The sequence below is a fragment of the Muscardinus avellanarius genome, assembly GCF_963383645.1.
Source record: "Muscardinus avellanarius genome assembly, chromosome: 6".
NCBI lineage: Eukaryota > Metazoa > Chordata > Mammalia > Rodentia > Gliridae > Muscardinus > Muscardinus avellanarius.
In genome coordinates this window covers 64,797,349-64,821,846 of record NC_137791.1, presented here as the reverse complement: position 1 = coordinate 64,821,846, position 24,498 = coordinate 64,797,349, and positions in this window count along the sequence as shown.

Sequence of the window (24,498 nt, the reverse complement as noted above, 5' to 3'; positions counted from 1 at the left end):
ACCCAGAGGCAGTCTGCCTCCAAGATATATTCTCAGCCCTGTTTTTTATTCTTTATTTTGAAACAGGGTCTCACGAAATTGTGAAGGTCCTCACTAAGTAGATGAGGCTGGCCAAAAACCTTTGATCCTTCTGTTTCACACAAGTCATCTTTTAATGACAGCACATTGCTAAATGTCAGCCAAATCAATTAGGCAAAAATCTGAATGCAAGAGACTCGCATACCTTCATGTTCTTCTTCCTCTCTGTCTGCTGTCACAGCAGAGTATTCTCCATTAATGATATCCAAGAAGAAGTCTGCAGGCTTGTTGTAGGGCTCACAGCGGTAACCTATGAAAGAGTCAACCCAAGAACATAACCTGATGGTCTTGGAAAATAGGACCAGCTTTCAGAGCATGAGGGAGGTGAGACTAGAGAAGAGGGAATCTAGCAACTTCTCCCTCATCTTCTTGCTCTTTTCTCCAATAAGCAATTTATCCTTTCCTTTTCTATTTTCTCCCACACAATATTTAAATAAGTCTTTCTCATATATAAATGGGATATTTAGATATTTATATATCCTATGCCAAATTTGGACTCTTCAAAACACATACATTAGTTCTTACCTATCATAACTCATGACCCAAAGAGACTTCAGCATATTCTGGTGCTTATTAGTACTTCTTCATAAATCTAAAGCTAGGTTCCACTGGGCATGGTGGTGCACTCTTATAATTTCAGTACTTGAGAGGGTGAGACAGGAGGATCGTAGATTTGCGGCCAGCCTCAGCTATTTAGTGAGGCTTTCACAACTTAGTGAGACCCTGTTTCAAAATAAATTAAAAAAATAGGGCTGGGGGTGTAGTTTGGAGGTAGAAGGCCCCTGGGTTCCATCCCCAGTACCGCAAATAATAATAATAATAATAATAATAATAATAATTATTATTATTATTATTAACAATAAAGCTAGGTCCAAGGAAAGAAAAGTATTAAATGCCTGGGAGCCTCATGCTCTCTGATTCCAGGTAACAAATGCTGGGTGGCATTACACATGTCAGCAATGATCGGTTCTCCACCTTTTTTTATTTATTTATTTTTCATTTTTATGTGGAACATATTGAAAGTAGCATACATTAGACTGTGCTTGATGCCCTCTCCCCAACCCTGCTTCCCCTTCCTCCCCTCCCAACAATGAGTGTCCAGCTTCACCATGCTACATTCATACTGTTACATATATTCAGATGTAGCTTCTCCAATAATCAACCTCAGCCTTCTTCCTCTCCTATCCTTCCATTCTAGTTTTGCTCTGGAGTCCCTCTAGTATTCCTAATATTCCCTAGTTTGGGCATATTAGAGAAAACATATGTCCCTTCTCTTTCTGTGCTTGGCTGATCTCACTGAACATAACCTTTTAAATTCAGAGACTCAAGCCAGGCGTGGTGGCGCATGCTTGTAATCCCAGCATTTGGGAGGCTGAGACCAGAAGATCACGGTTCGCAGACAACCTCCACTACTTAGTGAGGACCTCTGCAACTTAGTGAGACCTGGTTTCAAAATAAAGAGTAAAAATAGGGCTGGGGCGGTAGCTCAGAGGTCGAATGCCCCTGGGTTCCATCCCCAGACCCGCAAAATAAATAAATAAATAAATAAATAAATAAATAAATAAATAAATAAATAAAATTCAGAGACTCAAACTATCATCTGTCACACTGTCAAACAGCAGTCCTGTCAACCCCTTTGTTCTCTCCCAGGCTTCTAGGAATGATCTACTGCAGAAGGAAGTCCCACACCTGCTGATTCAAAGTACTCCACGGCCATCTGTGCAGGCCCATGGAACAGTAGTTTTCCTGAGGCCAATAAGGTGAGGCTATCAAACAGCCTGAAGATGGAGTACTGAGGCCAATGGATGGAGAAGATGATTGCTCGCCCCTGTTTAGACAACCTAAGTCAGTAGAGAAAAAAAGTAATGAATGAATCCTTAGAAAGGGTTTTGCATGTGCGAAGTGATTGGTTAGATCCTAGCACTACATAAAAACCCTTACATTGATTTGTATATGTGCCATGTATCTTATTAATATACATATACACATAAAACAAATAAGTACAAAAAATTGAAGAATAACTAGGGAGATGTCAAAAAGAAAATACAAAAGTGACACTGAGATGACTTTCACTGGCCAAATCTGGGTTAGTGTGATCATTCCAAAGGTGAATAACAGATTGCCACTATTGCATAAAATGGGAACTGAATAGAAAGGGAGGGAACCCTTTTCCTTCCATAAAATGACAAGCAATGCATGTCAGGCAGCTACCACAAGAGCAGGAGTTATGAGCATATGCTAAAGCCAGTGGAAGAGATTTGATGAGGAACGGGATATTAGCATAATAGACCATGTCTCTCCCCCACAAAATACTACTCAGGTACAAAGAGGAAAATAGAAATTTCACAGCAGAGAAGCCCAGTAGACAGCAACACAGTGAGATGAGAGAAGTTGACATCACCCAGCAAGGACAACTCTGGGGTGTGGCACCCAGAAGGCAGCAGCAGCACCTCAGGGTCCAAGGCAGATCACAGGGATCGAGCCAGGCGAGGTCACCCATGGAAACAGATGAGAGTGCAAGGGCCTGACAGAGGGAAAGACTGAGGAACTGTTCCAGATTGGAAAAACAAAAACAAACAGAAAATGAGCAGGAGTCAGGAGACATGCGACTCCAGTCTAGACTGGGTCGTAAGGAGCCCTGCTTGCTCACTTCTCCCTGGGAGGTGGCATGGACGACTGTCCTTACTCCCTGGAGTTATCTTGGGGTATTTCTGATGAAGGGCATGATGTGAGGAAAATAACATAAGGGCACAGCAGAGACAGAGGGAAGGCAGCAAAGGCAGTAAAGTGTCAGAGCTGGAGAATCCAGGCGAGGGGAGTGGAGTTTCTCTCTACTATTCTTGGAGCTTTTCTGCCAGTTTTCAACTATATTATTTTCATTGTAAAGAAGAGGTCCAAAACTAAAGCTTCTGAAATTTCTCCCATAATCTTTCCTGACATAGTCTCCTTTCTTGATCAAAGGAAATGTCTTTTTATCCTTTTTCTTCTCTCTCATTCCTCCACTTGCTCAAACCCACATCTCAAGCATCCTTCTCTCAGTCCTCACAGCCCAGGTCCATTTCCTGAGCACTTCCAGTTGATTCTGTCTTGAACACTGACCTGTGGTTCACATTCCTCTCGAAGCTCCTCCCAGGGCTCCTAGTCCAGGACCCAAGAGTCGCAGCGTCTCCTTGCTGTGTCTGCTCTCACCCTGCCTGGCTGTGCGCCTCCCCATAGCCACCACCCTGTTCTGACACTCTCAAGATGCCCCACAGCCCACAGTGACAGGGAGGGACCCACTGCTCAGAGCAGACTGTGAGGACTGTGCAGCTGCCACCAACCCAACCCGCCTGACATCAGTTCTAACTGTGATGGTGGAACCCTGGCCTCAGAGACTGAAGTCCTAACCCCACAGCCTCAGAAAGAGGCAGTATTTGTTGTTGCCAGAATCAGAGATCAGACTTAGGAGGTCAGTAAGAGCAAATGAGTCGCTGATCAGGCCCTCCTCTGACTGGTGTCCACGGAAGGGGAGATTAGGACAAGGACTCAGAGGGAGAGCACAGCCATCCACAGGCCAGTGAGAGAGGCCTGGGAAGAAACACCTGTGGGCGCCTTGGCCTCCATCTCCAGCCTCCAGGGCTGGGAGGAAAGTAATTTCTGTTGCTAAGCCCAGGCAGTGGTGTTGTGATGACAGCAGCCACTCTCCATTCCCCTCAGGTCGCTGGGTCTTCATCCCTCTATTGTCTATTGTCGCTACGGCAGGCAAGCTCTGCCTAGGGGCCAGCTGGAGCTCTCCTCTGCCAGGGAGAGCCGGTCTCACCACTCTCCCCCAGCTCACAGGTCACACACTTGAGCTCTTCCCTGACCCTCCTGCGGTTTCCCCAACCCCATGGCCTTCTTTCCCTACACTCTTGTTTCATCTTTCTTGACAACACTTCTTTGTTCACTGGAAGTTTCCCTCCATCACAGAAGGAAGAAATTACACAGTTCATTTCTGAACTCCTTGCACCAAGAATACTTAGTATATAGAAGTGATCAGATAGTAAATAAATGAGAGAGCGCTGTTCTGTAGCACTTACCTTTCCAGGAGGGAAAGGACAGCATTTGCTGTGCTGAAGTCTAAGCCAGTTGTGGGCTCATCCAGGAACAAGATGGAAGGATCAGTGATCAGCTCCATGGCGATGCTAATCCTTTTTCGTCTCCTCTTGATTGAACCTAAAACACAGGTTATTATCATTAGCCATAGGAACCACCATGGCTACTCTCATTGGGTGAATTAATTTATTTCCAGCCCTGCAAGGACCACTTTATTTCATATCCTTATTATTTTGAACAGTAGTAAATGGACATCTGGGAGAAGAAAGAGATTTCTACCAGGTGAATAAATTGATATCTAGGGCAGAGTTGCTAAATGGCTGGAATTGATGTGAATCCTTTTTTTTTTTTTTTTTTTTTGTGGTACTGAGGGTGGAACCCAGGGGCTTTCCTACCTCCAGGCTATACTCTCATACCTATTTTATACTTTATTTGGAAATAGTGTCTCACTAAGTTGCTGAGAGCCTCACTAAGTAGCTGAGGCTGGCTTTGAACCTGTGTGAACCTCCTGTCACAGCCTCCCAAGTGCTGGGATTACAAGCGTGCACCACCATGCCCGGCTGAATCCCATGATTTTAACAGTTCTGTCAACAATTCAACATTAAGACAGCATGTTATAACTGGAAGGGAGGGGCCCTGGCATTATGAAATCAGTCTAAAACAGAAGATAAAAATAGAGGAAAAGCATCTCTAGTGAATTATTAGTTTCCTGTCAACACACCCACCCCATTGCTTCCTTCCACCAGAAATCCCCAAGTGGACTTATAAAAAGAGGGTGAACAGGGATCAGAAAAGTTCATTTTCTACAATACCATATTAGTAACTTCTCAATTACCACAAATCTTTCCAAATGGACCCTGTCTACACCCTAACTCACTGCAGAATTCCTGATATGCCCTTTCAGACAAACTATGAAGGTGGACCATTCCACAAGGCAACATCTCAATCTTTCAAACAGTCAGTGTCATTGCAGGTGGCCAGAGGAGTAGGAAGGTTTGTGGAGGCACAAAGTAATAAATGCTTTTAAAATTCATAGTTTCCAAAGAGATGAGAATCAAATGCAACGTATGGTCTCTGATCCATTCCTGTCAATAACTATACTATAAAAGACATTTGGAGAAAATTTGGGGAATGTGATAATTATGGGCTTGACATAGTTGATGACAGGAAGGTATTCATTTTGTTCATTGATAATGGTATTGGTAAGCAAATGTCCTTGTTTTTCTAGATGTGTAATAAATGTAGAGTTAAATATAGTTTAAGTGTCTATTAAATATTGAATAAGAAATAGCTGATAATTAGGGAATAATATAACAGCTTAAGTAATCTAGGTGAATGCTAGTAGTAGTTATACCATTATATTAATTATCCAAAAATCACATCATTATAGTAATCAGACTACCTTTTCTACCTATTTGTAATGTTTAAAACATCATAAAGAGTAAAGATTTAGAAGTAATGAATAAATTAGATTACATGAATTATAAGATATCAACAACTGCCTCTGTGTATTTTTCCTGGAAATCTAAAACTAAAAACAACAATTTAGGGCAGTGAATGCTAAATGGTAAACACTAGAGCAAAGGACTCAACTGGGAAAAAAAGTCAAGTAACTAGACAGAGCCGAAGTAAAGCCAACTATCACTCATAAAACACAAATAGATGAAGAATGGTAGTGACCCAGGATTATTTTCATCATTACAAAAAGCAAACACTTTTAGCCATACACAATTAGGAAACTTTTAATTAAGGTCATATTATTCACTGACTATGGTTCTAACATTTTTTTCTAGGATTGTACCACTGCCCCACAGGGCCACATTTTAGGTCCTCTCTGCCTTTCCATTTAACTCCATTCTCAATTCAATGGGAGATTAGGAAAAGCTGATGTAAAGAACATTGTCTCTATGAGCAGGACATGTAATCAACTGGAAACACACTAAGCTACAAGCCAAGGCACTTGCCCATGCAGGAACCTAAAAGGCAAACCCACTAATACTTACTTGTACCACATAACCTGAATCATATTTGAAACTGGCAGGTCGGGGTGCTCCATTTATCAAAACATCTCCAGATAATCCACGTGGATCTTTCCTTGCAGCTAAGACATCTAACAACCTATAAAGGGACACATATATTATCAGGTTTTTTCCCTCCAACACAGGCCATATCTCTCAACTACTCTGAATCCAAATTCTGCTTAAGTTTATATATGAACTAGTCAAAAAGTCTATGGCTTAACTAAAATCTTAGTACAAACACACAAATCTCTCACCTTCCTTTTCATTATATGCTCCTAGAAAGACCAACATATAAACCTAGGGCAACATTGGCTTGTGCAACACAGACATCCCAAATGACCCTCCTAGATGTCTGACCTTGGAGCTCTGAACCCAGGCAATGTGCTCCTTAATCTAAGTAGCATGTCTTCAGTTGTACCACCTGCTCTATCTTTCTACTTTTAATACCATCCCTTTATTTTTCTTTCTCATTAGTATAGAATATGGCCAACCACTTATGGCAAGTCACTTTAACGTGCCATGTTATGAAGCTGACCTAGTAGAACCTTCTGGATTTCAGGATACAACCAGAAGGTAGCCCAAACGTATGCTTGTGTGTGTGTGTGTGTGTGTGTGTGTGTGTGTGTGTATGTGGTACTGGGGTTCCTGGAAACCCATCTACCTCCAGGTTACACTCCCAGACCTATTTTTATACTTTTTTATTTGGAAACAGGGTCTCCTAAGCCAGCGCGTCTGGCTTCAAACCTACGCGATCCTCCTGTCCCTGCTTCCCAAGAGCAGGGATTACAAGCATGCACCACCACGTCTGGCCCAAATGTATGTTTATTCAAGCACCTTGGGCCAGATTGGACATGCTTGTTATCCACAGCACCTAGGACAAATCACCAGCCAACACCTGCTCCCATAAAAGTCATTTCAGTAAAACTGCACACATTGGGTAAGGGCTAATTAGATGATGTGTGCATGTATGCCTCAACCATCTTGTATCTCATTAAGATGTATGACTACAGTGCACCAATAACAATATTTAAAATTAAATTAAATTAAATTAAATATATTTTATGTTATACTCATGAAGACTTGCCTCCTCCTGTGGGTCCCAGGATGGCATTGAGGCCAGGTTTTATGATGCCACTACAAACAAAAAACATACTGATTTATTGTTTACTGGAATTTCTGAAAGAATTGCAAGATTTACTGCACACTGATGAGCTTTAGAAAGCAGAAAATTATGTTCTCCTTTTTTGCCTCATGTAGCCACGAACACCTTGGTGCCACCACGTGGCCATAAACACATCGTGCAACCTTTAGCAGAGGAGGCAGTGTGTGGAGTCCCTACTCTTAGCTTGAAGACCCAACAAACTCAACCAAAAGGCTTATAGAACTGATCAACAAATTCAGCAAAGTTTCTGGATACAAATCAATCTTAAAAAATCAGAAGCTTTTCTGTACACCAACCATAAATCCACTGAAAAAGAAATTCAGAAAATACTTCCACTCAGGATTTCCCACCAATAAAATAAAATAAAATACTTATGAATAAATTTACCCAAGGAGGTAAAAGGCCTATACAAAGAAAATTGCAAAACATTGAAAAAAGAAATCAAAGAAGATATTAGAAGATGGAAAGATCTTCCATGTTCATGGATAGGCAGAATAACTATCAACAAAATGGCCATACTTCCCAAAGTGATTTACAGATTCAATGCAATTCCCATTAAATTACCAAGGTCATTCCTCACAGATGTAGAAAAATCAGACCTTAAATTCACTTGGAACAACAAAATAACCAGAATAGCCAAAGTAGTTTTCAGCAACAAAAATCACACAGGAGGAATCACAATACCTAACTTTAAAATATACTACAAAGCCATAGTAATATAAAAAGCATGGTTCTGGCACAGAAACAGAAACAGAAACCAATGGAGAAGAATAGAAAACTCAGAAACAAATCTACACACTTAGAGCCAATTGATTTTGACAAAGGGGCCTAAAACATACACTGTAAAAAAGATAGCCTGTTCAATAAATGGTGTTGGCAAAACTGGTTAACCATATGCAGAAAATGAAAATAAATCCCACTTTCTCACCCTGCACAAGAGTCAATTAAACCCAGGCATGGTGGTGCATGCTTGTAATCCCAGTGCTTAGGAGGCTGAAACAGGAGGATAGCCCAGGTTCGAAGCCAGCCTCCGCTACTTAGGCTCTCAGCCACTTAGTGAGACCCTGTTTCCAAATAAAGTATAAAATAAGTCTGGGAGTATAGCTCGGAGGTAGAAAAACCCCTGTGTTCCACCCACAGTACTCCCCCCCCACACACACAAAGTCAATTCAAGATGGATAAAACATTTGGAAATTAGACCAGAGTCCTTGAGGCTCCTTAAAGAAGCCATAGGTCCAATACTGCAACACATAGGCAGAGATAAAACTTCTTCAACAAAACCCCCAAGGCACAAGAAACTAAAAGGTGAATCAATACATAGGATTGCATGGAACTGAAGAGCTTCTGTACAGCAAAGGAAACTCAAGAACTTCAACCAAGAGCCAACAGAATGTGAGGAGATTTTTGCCAGCTACTACTCTGATAGACGACTAACATCTAGAATACACAGAGAACTCAAGAAACTCAGTACTAAGAAAACAAACCAATCAAAAAATGGGCAAGTTAATTAAATAAACACCACAAAAGGAGAAATTCAAATGGCCAATAAATGCATGACAAATGCTCAACATCATTGGCAATCAGAGAGATGCAAATCAAAACTACCCTGAGATTCCACCTAACTCCAACTAGAATGGCGATCATTTAAAACACAAACAACAACAAATTCTGGTGAAGATATGAAGGGGGAACTCTAAAACATTGTTGGTGGGATTGCAAATTAGTGCAACTACTTTGGAAAACAGTATAGAGGATACTCAGAAGAATGGGAATGAAGATACCATTTGATCCAGCTATACCACTTCTTGGTATCTACCCCAAAGAAAGGAAACTAAATTACCAAACTAGGCAAAAGCTAGGGAGAAATGGGTAACAGGAGGAACTCTAGATGAAGAAGGAAATTCTACAGAGGAGCAAATAAGGCGACCTAACTGAGGGGATGGGAGGAGGGAAGAGGGAAACTCTAAAGCACATGATGTACTTAAACAAACATATCAAAGTCAATCACTAAGCCAAGCATGGGGAGGAGGGAGGTGGAGGGAATGGGATGGGGATTGGGCAAGGGCTAATTGGGTGATGTGTACATGTTTTATGTCTCCACCATCTTCATTAAGATGCATGACTACAATGCACCAATAAAAAATTAAAAAATAAAATACAACATTGCAATGAAGCTATTAGTTTTGCTGCTTGTCCTGTCTTAGAATGGGACCCCCTGAGACCAGGGCTGGGTACCAATACTGATGTGCACATCTCCCTTTATATTGCATATTGCACAACATTTAAGGGGTGCTTAGACTTCCTTGAATAAGTAAATAAATGGCCTTCATTAAAAAAAACTCAAACAAGGTGCAGTTGTGCACACAACCTCACGCATTATGCAGTTTACCCTTATCCAATCTGCACATACTCAAATCATGCTACCACCTACCTGTTGTAGCACAAAATCTAAAAGGAATAACATTTCTTGGATTAGGTTGCAGTAAAAGCCTGTCGGCTTTTCCTAAGTCAATCCTACAGAAACATGAGGGGAAAAAAAACAGAAGGTTTTAATTCACCATACCTCTTCTTACTCTCCTAGTCAAGATTTCTTCCAACAAAAGGAAGAGACCAGAAGCAGGCATGACAGCAGGCGCTGCTGTCTACAGAAGTAGAGCTCTGATCGTGCACAGTGCCCCTGGCCTCAGCCCAGAAAACTATCTTGTCTCTCACTCACACAACTTCTCTCTCACTCACACCCAAATGTCCTACCCCATCTTATCAGCCCTTGCTGTCTGCAGGAAGTTGGCGGCTACTAACAGAAAAGACCATAGTTTCATACAAAACATCAAGATGTGTCTTTATCTATATGTGTCTGCAGCCACATGGGGTGAAAGGACTCTTTCATAGCCACTTCCTCAGGGCTGGAGAATCAGGGCCAGTTGCTTACTTGCTTGCTCTAGAAGTAATTGCTTCCACTTTTACACAACCAAACAAGATACACAGTTCAGGCTGCCTTAGTAAACCCTAATATACTCACCTTCACCATAGAGGGGACATGTAGATTCGATTTTCTAGAAATCAGAGAAATATTAACAACCCACTGGCCTCTATATATTAACTAACAGAGATACCTGTGATCGAGTGGGTTCTATAGAAATACTCCTTTCAGGCCGGGCGTGGTGGCGCACGCTTGTAATCCCAGTGCTTGGGAGGCTGAGTAAGGAGGATTGCACAGGTTCAAAGCCAGCCTCAGCTACTTAGTGAGGCTCTCAGCAACTTAGTGAAACTCTGCTTCCAAATAAAGTGTAAAATAGGTCTGGGAGTATAGCCCGGAGGTAGAAAAGCCCCTAGATTCCATCCCCCAGTACCACAAAAAAAAAGGACTACTCCTTTCCATTTACACTTTAGTTCCCACTTCAGTAACTGACATATTGATTGTTCACATTCTCAAGCACATGATACAACAAGTTTTACAAGAAGTTTGTCAGTCTCTTTCAATGTTAAACATGTACTTAACAAGTGATACAGACATTTTAGCTCTGTTTTAACCAAAAGAAATGAAGCTTGTGATTATATATCTGTACAAAGACTTGAACACCAATGTTCATAGCAGCTTATTGGTGATAAACAAAAATATGTGACGTTCACTGTAGGTCAATAAAAAGTCTTTTTTAAAGACTTTTTTAAAAATGCATGCACATACTTGATATTTGATAGTATTTCTCTTTCAAATGTTTTTTGATGACACAGAGAGCTACTCGATAAGAGATGTTATGTAAACTTAACACAGCTCCTTCAGTAAACGGCTGTTGGTGCCTGGAGGTCATCTCAATATTTACTTGTGACCTTGGGGTAGAAACCCAGCAGTCACTGGAAGACATCTGGAGGGTTTCTTTGTTTCTGTGGAGGGAAAAGCAATACTAAGTTAAGCAAGTGCTCCACCACTGAGCTACATCCCCGGCTTCTAATAGTTGATATTCCAGATAAATGTGATTATAAACACTAGATAACATTTAAACCAAATCATTTTTATACTGTGCTGCAATGAATAGATTCCTTTCCAATGAATAGCCCACATCTCTGTGATAAGAACAACCTTAGAACTCACAATGGTAGACAGACACAACTTTGAAGACTTGCATTGCAATTACATGTCAAATAAATTCCAAGAAATAGATAAGAATTTAAAAATTACTCAGTCATAAAGCCAGACAAGCCTAACTTTCACCCATTTCCCACTTTATCAGACTCAGATTTGTTTTTGTTTTTTGTTATTTTAATATCCAAAAGGTGCCAGCCAAAGAGTGAGGGACAGGAGAAATTTCTTTGAATTTGTAGATCCAGACTTTACATCTCTGGTTGTGATGGGCCTTCAGTTAGTCTTGCATATAAAAAAAATGTAGATATAAAATGTCCACCAAAGGCCAGATTGCATGGGGTGCTTCTGGAAGGTGAGAGAAACTTTAAGAGGTGGGGCCTGGTTGGAGGAGGGCGGCCACTTCTTCCAGATTTCCCTTTTGCCTTTGTGTTTCTGACTCGCAGCAGGCCTACAAGGGATGGAGCCAAATAACCATGATCCAAAACCTGTGAAATCATGAACCAAAAGGACCTTCCTCTTCAAAGTTGATTTTTTTAATGTATTTTGCCACAAAGATGGAAAAAGGACTAATCGAGACAGCAATCTCCTCAACTGTTTGCAACGACTTAATCATCTCCGACTAAGGAAATCCTTGGTTGGCAAACATATTCAGCTCTATGAAGATTTAAAATTAAGTATGAAAACGATTAAGTAAATGAAACCAAAAGTTAAGCTCAAGACTTGAAAGAAAAACCTTAAAATTAAGTTTCTAATTGAAGTTTAAAATGTCTCATTAAACAACTTACAAAGGTGAGTTACAAAGTCATGTCATTTGAGCAGTGTGCTATTCTCTAGACACATGAACACACAATGAATGCCCACCCACGCTTCCTACCACACATAAATACTCACTCGGCTTAATGGAGGTTCAGGGGCCCAAGGGCTCCAGTCTCGGGATGTGTGTGCTCAGAGGCAGAGCATGGAGAGGAGCCAGCTCCATCTTCAGTAGTTAGGAGGAGGCAGCTTCCTCCCAACACCATGCCAAGCCCTGTGCTGCTGAGGAGCCTGCAGAGATTCCCACCAATACCCTGCCTGGCGTCTTTCCAAACCGCTCCTTTTCGTCTCCATGATCAGGGGCTCCCATAAAAACAGCACCTTAAGACTAAGAGAGTAGACAGGCAGGAGGAGGAAATGAGAGGAGACAGTTCAGCACCCACCCCCAAAAGGGCCAATGCACTCCGCGGACCTTAACCCACAGCCTGTGAGCCACCAAAATAAGTGTTTTCCTACCCACTCACTCTCTCAATCTAAAGACTTCAAATACCATTAAACATCATGAAAGCTAGGACACTCACTACTGCGCCTCCAAGATTGAACTAGATTTAAAATACTGACACCATGAGAGATCCCTGCAAAGAGCGAAAGGCAAACTCCCAGAGCCCTGAAACTGTTCTTCAGTAGGCTCTGTGCTTCCTTCTTCCCCCAAGTCTTCTCTTAAGGGCTGTCGGGTCCAACAGGAGGAAAGTAAATTCTCTGCCTCCAGATTGGCCGTCCAGTGCTCAGGTCCAGTGTTTGCACAGAAGAAAACACTGAGGATCGCACAGGTTCGGAGCCAGCCTCATCTACTTAGTGAGGCTCTCAGCAACTTAGTGAGACCCTGTTTCGAAATAAAATATAAAATTGGTCTGGGAGTATAGCCCGGAGGTAGAAAGCCCCTGGGTCCCACTCCCAGTACCACAAGAAAGAAAGAAAGAAAGAAAGAAAGAAAGAAAGAAAGAAAGAAAGAAAGAAAGAAAGAAAGGAGGGAGGGAGGGAGGAAGGGAGGAAAGTGTGCCCCGAAACTAAAAATTCCTAGACTCACCATTACACAACCTCCCACGTGAATAAAACTGACTTTTCTTTCCTTCAGAGGCAGCCTGAGGCCTCCCTCCAAGCTCAGGCAGAAGTATGCACTTTCGTTTCTGCCAACCAAATCAAGAGTTCCTGTCTTGGGTGTCCGCCGGCTTCCCTGGGGTGCCCTGCGCCCCCCTCCCCTGCTGTGCTCTCAGGGTCTGTGGGTACACCGGGCCTGCCCGCAGCCGCGCTGGGCAGTCCTGGGGGCCACCCCAAGGCTGCGGCCCTGGATGGAGCTCCTAGTTGGGGGTTGCAGAGACTGAAGGGGCGACCAGACCAGATCAGCTCTGTGGTGGCTGCAGGCTGGGCGCGCGCGCGCGCGCGCGCGCGTGTGTGTGTGTGTGTGTGTGTGTGTGTGTGTGTGTGTGTCTGCAAAGGGCTCCACCCAGCAGGGGTCTGGTTGCAGGAATCCAGCACAGGCCGCTGCTCCCTGGCAAGCCAGACCCAACCATTGCCTGGTGTCTACCTGGAGCAGAACCAGAAAGGCTTGGAGCCAAAATAAGAGCCCAGGGGACTGTGAGCCTTGTCATGGAGAAGACTATCCTGGGGCGCACAGGGGCAACCTCAGTTTTTAACAGATAGAAAAGTGAGGTGTGTGTGTGGGGGGGGGTACAGGGTGATACCAACTTACTTCATATAAGTTGCTTTATACAACTCTTTATACCAGAGACCAATTAAGAAATACTTCATGTGCTTAGTTCACAGGTGGCTAAATCCTATAAAATGGAGTACAGTGGCAATCTAGCTATCTATGCATTGTGTATATAATATTAGCCAATATTTATATATTGATTGAGCATTGAATAACCCAGAAAGGCAAAAAATACGTAAGAGGATGGAACAATGCTGAGAGTTCACCAAACTAAAATTGAATACTCATGTCTTTTGATTAAGTAAACTTCCTATTGAACTATTATATGCATACAAAAAAATACAGAAAACAATCCAGAGAGCCTGACGTATATTTACTATGTGAAATTTCCAGTATCTCTGCCATGCAGATTCTTAAAAAAGAGCATTAACAAAACCCCAGGAGAGCCTCCACCCTAGTTATTACCCTGGCAAAGGTTGCTACTATCCTACCTCTGTACATTAGTTTTTGTTTAAATTGCATTTTTGTAATTGTGATGATGGTGATTGGCAGTACTGAGGGTGGAACCCAGGGTCTCCCCATGCATGCATTCCACCACAGAGCTGCTTCCCCAGCCTCTGGGAGTTTAATAAACACACTCCATGACTCTCTTGTTGATTCTATCGTCTCCTCCCACCTCTCACTACCCTCACCATCTCTCATTGCCAAATTTTATGAGTTCTTTTCATCCCCTCTATCATTGGGTCCAATGGCACTTAGCATCCCAGAAATGTTCCTCTCTGGCATCTGTACCTCTCTCTGTGTGCCTCCTTGCCCGTCCACTCTCTCCGTTTTCTTCTTTCTGAAACACGCATAGACAGTGTGTGCTCCATGACTGGGCCTGCAAGCCCTCCCCTAGGTGATCTTTCCCACAGCAGAGCTTCCACTAGTACTGATGTGTGCTGATACCTGTTAGAGTTAGATATAAAATGTCCCCTAAAGAGCCCATTTATTAATATTCAGGGTTGTTATAATTGAGTCACCTGCCCTGTTGATTCTTAATTTTAGTAATTACTGTTGTTTCTCCCTTTGTTTGGGGCCTAGCATGCTACCAAGTTTTGTAAATGTTTCACAGATACTTAAAAAAGAATGTGATAATTTCTAGTACCAAAATACTTGGAACTAGAAGTGGCTTTTATTTCAGATTTTGATATATTTGCATATACAAATATACAAATATTCCTAGGGATAGCCCTGGGTCTAGGCATGGCATTAATTTATGTTTCATATATATTCTGTGTGCCTAGTTGGAAGCTACTTTTATATGATATATATATATATATATATATATATATATATATATATATATATATATGTATATAACCATACTATAAACTCTAAAGTTCAAAAATATATAGGGGTATGATTATGCTGATATAGGCTGTCTATAAACCTGTATTCTAGTTTAGTATGTATACTTTTTAATCCAGATAAGTCTAACCCTCATTTATTTGGTTATCTTACTAGAGATTGAGCTCAGGAATATTCTACCTCTGTGCTATTCCCCTGCCCCCCAACACTTTTTTTATTTTAAAACAGGATCCCACTAAGTTGCTGAGGCTAGCCTCAAACCTCTGATCGTCTTATCCCAGCCTCCCAAGTACTGGAATTATAGGTGTGTCCCACCATGCCTGGCTCACCTGTCTTTTTGTCTTGCTTTCCAAATTTTGAGTACTTTCCATGCTCTTAACCATTTACTTACTCGGAATTTATTATTTATCCTTGGTGTGCAAGTATTCAAAACAATGTCTGTCTCCTGTTACGGGTTCTAAGGTTGCTCTTGTCACAGTAATGTGGGCTCTTCCTTGGAAAGGAATCTCACTGCAGCAAATTTAAAGCAGACTTGGTTTCAATGTATTATTATCTACTATTTACAGTTTCATTTGCTATTACCATCAGTTTACTATTGTTTTCCCTTTATGGAAAAGCAGAAACACCCAGGTAAATTCCAGTGATGACCAGTTTTGTAGTTCAATATCAAAAACAAGCAAAAACAGCCTGTCTGATATGTGATTGAGTGACCTGACCACATTTCTTGAAGGGGCCACATTAAGCTTCATAACCTCTGCTATCGAGTAAAAGTGAAGAGCAACTTTCTACTTTACCAGAAAACAGTTGAGAAAGAAATACTATAAAGATCAAGTTTATGTGCATATGCTCTTTATAATTTATTTTATTGGTGCACTGCAATCATACATCATAGTGAAGTTCAGAGGGGCAGAGATATACATGCACAGAGCACTTGGCGTGCCTCTGCAGTACCCATCCTTCTTCACTCTCCCCATGCCTGATATTGAGGTGGGCATATAATTTTGTATATGTACACTGTATCCATTGAAGTGTTTCCTTCATCAAATTGCTCTCCCCCCACATTTATCCCTTCCTTAGATCACCTCATCATTCCACTAGGGTTTCTACTTTTTTGTTTAGAGTCCCTTTGGTATCCCAGTTCTCCCTATATTCCACATATAAAACATCTGATTTTTCTTTTTTTTTTGTGGCTGACTAATCTCATTTAGCACAATATCCTTTATTTCCATCCATTCTCCTGCAAATGATGTGATCTTTTTCTTAATGGCTGAGTAGAATTCCATTGTATATTCCATAATTTTGTAATTTATTCATCTGTTGATGAATACAGAAGCTGATTCCATTATTTGGTTATTGTGAATTGGGCTAATATAAACATCTCTGGTTTCAATCCCTTTGGGTAGATACAAAGAAGTGGTATAACTGGGTCATATGGTAAATTTTCTTCCACTATATTCACTAGGTTTAGGTACCTGTGATGTTTATATCTGAATAAATTATCTCTCTTTATTCTGGTTTTTTTCCCCTTCCCAATATTGGGGATTGAACTCAGGGCTTGGCACATTCTAGAATAGTGCTTTACCACTGAGTTACTTCCCCAGGCCATTTTATATTTGTATTTTGAGATAGGGTCTTACTAAGCTGCCCAGGTTGGCCTTGAATTTGGGAATCTGCTGCCTCAAAAACAGGAATTATAGGCATAGGCTGCTGTCTCTGGCTAAAAGAAATAATTTCTTAAACTATCTCTAGTTAGCTGTATTTAGGAAGTTATATGAAGCAGGGTGAACCTGCTCTACCATTTGGGCTTTTAAGACTGTACCAATTCCTGTCACCCCCACCTACTCTGACACAGATTGAGGGACAAAAATGGAAGGAGGGAGGGAGGATGGGAGGGAGAGAGAAAGAGAGAGAGAGAGAGAATGAGAGAGAGAGAGAGAGCGAGAGAGCGAGAGAGCGCTGTCCCTCTTTGTTATAGCCATAGGTCCACCCAAATTAAATTTCTCTTTTAGTAAAAATGGCATTTTGGGTTTGCTACTTGGTAGGTGGGGACACTCTTTTAGGGAAACTTGGGTCTCAGTTCCCCTGTATTGGATGGCTGACTAGAGGAAAACAGCAACTGCACTTTGTGAAAGCTTCCCACTTACTGGAAAAGTCTCTCTATCTTGCTTACTGGAACACCCCTATATCTTATTTAACACAACCCACAAGGGACCTTTAGATAACTCCTTTCCCACCTTAAGGATTTTCCACTGTCCTGCTATAAGAATTTGAACCTCTGTCCAATATATAAGCTCCCAGCCTGTAAGCAGATATGGGCTCCATCATTTACTGGACACCCTCTGCAGGTGTTATTACAAGAAAGCCTGTTCTGCCAAAGAACCCTGCCTTCATTTTTTTTCCTTCACTCTCACTTTCCTGTGGGCATTTACTATTGCCTGGGAGGCAACATAGCCCCTTCCATTTTCTGCTTCCTGCCTAGACTGGGATGCGCAACCAGCTCACCAGGTTGAAGCAGCCTCCTGTTCTCTGGCTATGGCAGCCCCAACCCCATGTAGTAAAGCTACATCCTGCTGTCTTCTCCCCACCCAGCTGGCTGTTCTCCAGCTCCTTGTCTCCCTGAGCAGCTGCCCAGTGAGAGCTCCACCCAGGGGAGGAGATGTGGTGTGCTGGTTCTGAAAAGGATTTGCCCTGCAAGCTGAAGCTGTGTCTGGAGCCCTTGTTCACAGAGACCCTGAGGGCACTGGAGGGAAGGGGGAGCCCAGGACACATAACCAAGGTAGGCGGGATATCTGAGGCAGGAATGTTTAATTTTATTGGTAGAACCAGAAGTGAATCAAGTGTGAGCTGATATTAGGCCAGGCTTCACCGGGACTTATGCTACAGCTAGGAAGGAGGTGGCAGCTCTAAATAAGAGTGTCAGGTTGCCTCTTGAAGGAGAGAAAGACCAGTTTTTATTCACATGCAGAGTTGCAGGGGTGCAGGGATGGGCTAGCATCTAGGAAATTTCACTGGTTTGGAAACCACTCTTTTTTTTTATGGTGCTACTGGGGTTTCTAGAAACCCTTCTACCTCCGGGCTACACTCCCAGACCTATTTTTTATATTATTTTTATTTGGAAACAGGGTCTCTTAAGCCAGAGAGGCTGACTTCGAACCTGTGCGATCCTCCTGACTTCTCCTCCTCCCAAGTGTGGGGATTGCAAGCGTGGCCACCATGCCCAGCTGGAGAACACTTTTAAAGGGTGTGTTCTTAGGCCTTTAGTACTAGATGGTCAGTTTGAGCTCAGGTTCATTTACATTATTCTCACTCTTGCAGCATTCTGTTACAAACATCTTACCTGGCAATAATAATGAACCTGGCAGCAAAGAGAAGCGTTTCAGGAACCTAGGAGTTTGTCTTCAGCCTTTTCAGGGGTCCTAAATGGCTTTATTATTTATTTATTTATTTATTTGTTTGTTTATTTATTTTTTATCTAGCTTATCCTTGGAAGTTCTGTGGTGAAGACATCTGGCTTTAGCAATATATCTAGATTTTGAGGTCTTTAGACTGCTAGATAGAGTAAGGAGGTAGAAAGAACACCTACCATATTTTAATAGCTGAAAGGCTGTGGGTTAAAGTTCAGAAAGTGTATTTGCCAATTTTTTGGGGGTAGGCACTGAACTGACTCATTTCTCCTTCAGAGAATCTACTCATTTCACCTTTAGGAGTGCTGTTTTTGCAGGTTACTGACTGCCTCAGGGAAGCATGGGGAAAAAGCAGAAAGGAGCCAGGGATGTTTTGGGAAAGCTCTTCAGGCATTCCACTGCACAGCACAGATGCTTGATGTTGCTGGGAGTAAGCTACTTCTTTAGGGCTGTTGATAGGTCTCCCTGACTCCTGTCAATGTTTTTTTTTTTTTTTTAATCAAGATTTGTATAGTAGATTTATCTGCTGATGAGATTGGAATCCTCATGATTTAATTTATCATGCCTAAACATCAGTGCATAAGCTCTTTCAGGGACATTCTACTTCCCTGGAAAGCTCGTGCCCATTTCAGAATACAACATGCCTTTAATCTATCTTCAAGATTTCTTACAGAGGCAAATAAAGTCTTGGCGGTGAGCCCCTAGAAATAACAATAGTAATAATAATAATAATAATAATAATAATAATAATAATAATAATGAGTTGCCTGCATCTAAGGTACAATGGCACAAAGTAAACATTTGGATTCCAAAAGGGAGGATTAGAGTCATAGAAAGTAGAAACTGGTCCGGGAAGATGGCGACGGAGGAAAATGGGGCTTACGAGCCCCGTTAACAACCAACCTCTATTACCACAAAATCAGCGCCTTTGATAGCCAGAAAACACCATCAGCAGAGAAACAAAAAATGTAATTACAAGGTACAGAGAAAAAGAGGGCTGGAAAAACGAGACACCAGAAAGAAACCAGACTGCAGTGCTGTGGCCAGAGCCGTGGCGCAGAACGGCGCAGGCGCCATCTTTTTTTTGCAGCACCAGGCCCCAGAGAGGAGGGGGACTCAGAACGGAGCCCAGAGCCACAGAGGATATACGCCGGCCTCACACCGAGGACACGGCAGCAGTGACTTACTGCCAGTGGCAGCGGCAAGTTCACTGGACGACACCAGACCAACGCACTCAATAGCCCACCAGGCTCCAGAGAGGAGTGGCGGACAACGAGCTTAAGTCAGCCGCTGCGGATCATCTGGGAGGAATTCAGCAGATTTCTCGGCGCAGGCAGCATCTAAAGCCCCCAGGGGCTGGGCTCAGCATACCTTGCAGGGACTCAGAGCAGAGCTCAAAACCAGAGAAAAAAATATCCCAGCCTCACAGCCAAGGGTGTGGCAGCGGTGCCATATTGCCACTGGCAGCAGCAGCAGCAGCGAATTCACTGAGTCCACTACAGCTCCATCTGCGCACTAAACAACAGTGAGTCAAATTGAGGGCCCTGGAGGAGAAATCCCAGTACTGTACTCTCAGGGACTTGACCCAGTGGAGGAGTGGCGGTGGCAGAGATATCACACCATAGGAGAACGCCCAACCTGGCATCCCCCATGGTCTAAAGCAGCCTCGATTGACTCCCTGGGTCTGAGACTCTGCGATACAACCAAGTAAAGGAGTAGTGGGGTCTGAGATACCACAGACTTGAGATCTAGAGCAACTTAAGTGAAGTCGTAGTGACCCAAGGGAAGAATCCAGAGAAGGCACAAACTCCCGAAATCATGGGAAAAAGGAAAAAAAATGGAGCAATGAATGCCCACAACCCCACAACATCAGAACCTGATAAAACAGAAATTCAGAGATTTCTAGAAGATAAAATCAGGAAAATAACTGTAGAAATAATAGAGGTGTTTTGAAAAGAATTCAGAGAGAGTCAAAAAGAGATAAAGGATGCAATTAATGAAGTAAAGGCCTCAATTCAAAGTATAAACAACCGACTAGACCACATGGAGAATAGAATCTTGATCTTAGAAGAAGATCATTCAAAAAATGAATGCATAGTTTCTAACTTAAAAAAAAATCCAACAGCAGGTATCTGACATTGAAGAAATATGGGCCCATTTTAAGAGAGCTAACCTAAGAATAATTGGAATAGAGGAGGGAAAAGAAGGTGAAATTAAAGGGATAAGTAATATCTTCAAAGAAATAATATCAGAAAATTTTCCAAACATAGTGCAAGAGGTCAATACACAGGTCCAGGAAACTTATAGAACTCCCTTTAGACAGGATTGGAGAAGAGGATCCCCACGCCACATAATTGTCAAAATGACCAATGTGGAAGCAAAGCAGAGAATCTTAAAGGCAACAAAACAAAGGGCCAAGTGACATTCAGAGGCAAACCAATTAGAATCACTCCAGATTTCCCAAACCAAGGCATGAGAGCCAGAGGGCTTGGAATAGCATATTCCAAACTCTGAAAAAAAACAACTTCCAGCCAAAAATTTCCTACCCAGCAAAACTTTCTATCAAATTAGATGGGGAAATAAGAAGCTTCCATGATGAACAGAAACTGAAGGAATTTATGTCTTCAAAACCAGCACTAGAAAAAATACTCAAAGAGATTAACTACAAAGAAGAAATAGGTAACACACACCAGAAACAGAGAAACAAGATTTTCCATCCAACAGACAACTAAGATTGGTTATCTGTGGAGATTCATTATTTATGTTAGTCTTTTAACTATCTCTAAATTGTATTGTTTGCTTTTATTGTTGCTAATTTTTAGGATTTCTAGTTGGAATACTAATATACCTTCAGATATAGAATTTGGAAATATTTTATCCCATTCTATCAGTAACTTTTAACTCTGTTTACATTGTCTTTGGATATACAGTATGTTTTTATTTTTTAGGGAGTTTGTTTACCTTCTTGTTACCTGTGCCATTGAAATCATATCCAAGGAATCACTGCCAATTTCAATGTTGTGATGTTTTATGACCCAGATTATCTTCTAAAAGTTTATAGTCTTAAGATTTATATTTAAGTCTTTTATATACTTTGAGTTAATATTTGTATATGGAGTTAGGTAAGGGTCCAATTTTATTCTTTTTCATGTAATTATTATTTTTCAACAATATTTAGTTAAAAGATAATTATTTCCTCCACCAAATGTTTGTGGAAACCTTGTCAAAAATAACTTGACAATATAGGGAAGAATTTATCTCTAGGTTGTTATTTAACTCCAATGGTTTATATATCTGCCTTTAGAACAGTACTACACTGTTTCAATTATTGTAGCTTTATATGGATTGAAATCAGAAAATATACATCTTCTAGCTTTGTTCTTTTTTGAGATCGTTTTGGGTATCTAGAGTCCATATTCTGTATTAGGATAGATTTTTTTTTTGAAAAATAAATAAATAAATATATGATAGTTTCACCTAAAAAAGAAAAAGACAAATATTCTCTGGTAAGAAAGAAAGCTAAAAGAAATATTGAAATGTTATCTTTAAGTCATCAAATGCTTGGTATCAGACAGATGAAACTTTTATGTGAGATTATCAATGTTAATATTGGATAAATTGCTATAATACTAGATGTCAACCACTAAGCCAAGCATGGGAAGGAGGGATGGCAAGGGAACGGGGTGGGGATCGGGTAGGGGCTAACTGGGCGATGTGTGTATGTATGTCTACAAAAGTATTATTTTTATCCCATTATGATGTATGAATACAGTGCACCAATAAAAAAAATTTAAAAAAAAGAAAGAAGAAACTGGAGAAAAACAGGATGGAAACCCAGCAGGGCAAGAATTTAATTTTGCAGCTTTCTTTCTGATATCTGGGTTGATGATGGTGAGATGTGATCTCCAAGGAGCCATAGCAGCCCTACCTCTGGGGCCCTGTTAATTGCTATTGGCAGCACACTCACTCTTTTAGACTCTCTCTATGGCTTGAAGCTTGCAGGCTCTCCTCACTGTGGTCCCACATTTCTGGCATTGTTCACTCTCAGCAGTTTTCCTTGTAATCTTAGCTTTACCCTCATAGCTTCACAAACTGCTCCCTTTTCACCTGCTTGCAGAAATTCTGACCCTGCCATACATTACTGAGTACCAATATGGATTGCAAGCAGAAAAGGTAGACACGCTCTCTCTCTGTTTTTTTTTTTTTCCTTTTATTGGGGGGATAGTGGGGATTGAACCCAGGGACATCTTATCTTTGATCTACAATCCCATACACCCACAGACACTTAAATTTTGTTTGTTTGTTTTGGAACAGGATTGCACTAGGTTAATGAGAGTCTTGCTACATTGCTGAGGCTGTCTTCAAACTTTTGATTCTCCTGTCAAGCCAGGCTCATGTCCTTTTTAAATTATTATTATTATTATTATTATTATTATTATTATTATTATTATTATTTTGGTGATGCCTCTGACAGCTTCTTTCTGCCTGGAGTTCTTGACTTTTGCCCTATGCATGTATCTGCTAATACCTGGTGAGGACAGGGCACAGGGCTCTGGACTTGTTCCCTCGCTCCTTTCTCTTGCTAGGATTTTGGTTTTTTGAGTCCTGGCTGCTTTGGCTTCTCTAATCAGAGACTCTTCACACAACCACTTCTCATATTTTGTCTACTTTCCTGGTCATTCTCAGGAGGGTTAGTTTTTCTAGAGCAGCTTATCCACCAAGGCAGAAAGAAATTTTTTCATGAATAATTTTGGATTTTAAGGAAGAAACTGGGCTTCTGGCACCTAGCAGTTCAAACCTCCTTGACAAGCTCTACTTACTACAAATCTTTCTCTAATTTAATCTGTTCCTTGACCTTTCATAAGTTGTTTAATGTAACTATTTAAACATCATTTAGGAATAATATTAAATTTTTGCTTTTAAGTCTTGGGCTGCTTTAGTATTGGTTTGTCTTACTTAATCAATTTCATAGTTTATTTTAATCCTCCTAGAATTTAAATATGTTTGCCTACTAAGAAATGATGATGTCAACGATCATAGTGTTGGCCTTTACCTTCTTAATGATTGAAGGCTCATAACATCCAGAGATAGAAAGTTTGGAGCTGTAAACTCAGAAATATTTCTCCTAATTCTCTCTTCTTGGCTAAGATCCCTTTGATAAGAACAATGTTATAAACTTTAAAACTTAAGAAAAGCATAGGTGTATGATGATGATCATGCAGGCTGTCCCTGAACTTAGGTTGTATTTTAATATTCTTTTCAAGATAAGCATCCCTAATCTGCATTTGTCTTTTCCTCTTTCATGAGTTTTGAGTGATTTGTTTCACTTTTAATGATTTATTTATTAGGATAATAATATTATTAATAAGTAATAATATTAATTAACAATAATAATATTGTTTGACATCTCATTGGAGTGCAAGAATTTAAAGTAGTGTACACCTCCTTATAGGTTCTAAGGTTGTTCTTATCACAGCAATGTGGGTTCTTCATTGGGAAGAGAAGTGTAAAACTGATTTGGTTTGAATATATTGTTATCAAAAGCTTACAATTTTATTGACTATTAATTAAATATTCCTTTCCTTCTACAGAAAAGCAGAAACTGTCCAGATGTCTTTGACCTCCATAATTGACTAGCTCCTTATCCCAATGTCACACATGAACACCAATAGCCTCACCCAGATGACCAGGACCAGGTCATCCTCCTCCAATAACCAGGAGTTATTTCCTAAATGGGATGTGTTACATTTTCAAAACATCTGCTATCGATCAAAAGAGAAGAGTAGCTTTCCATGTTGCCAGGAAACATTTGAGAAAGAAATATTATCAGACATCAGGTATGTGCATGAACTTTTTAGAAGACT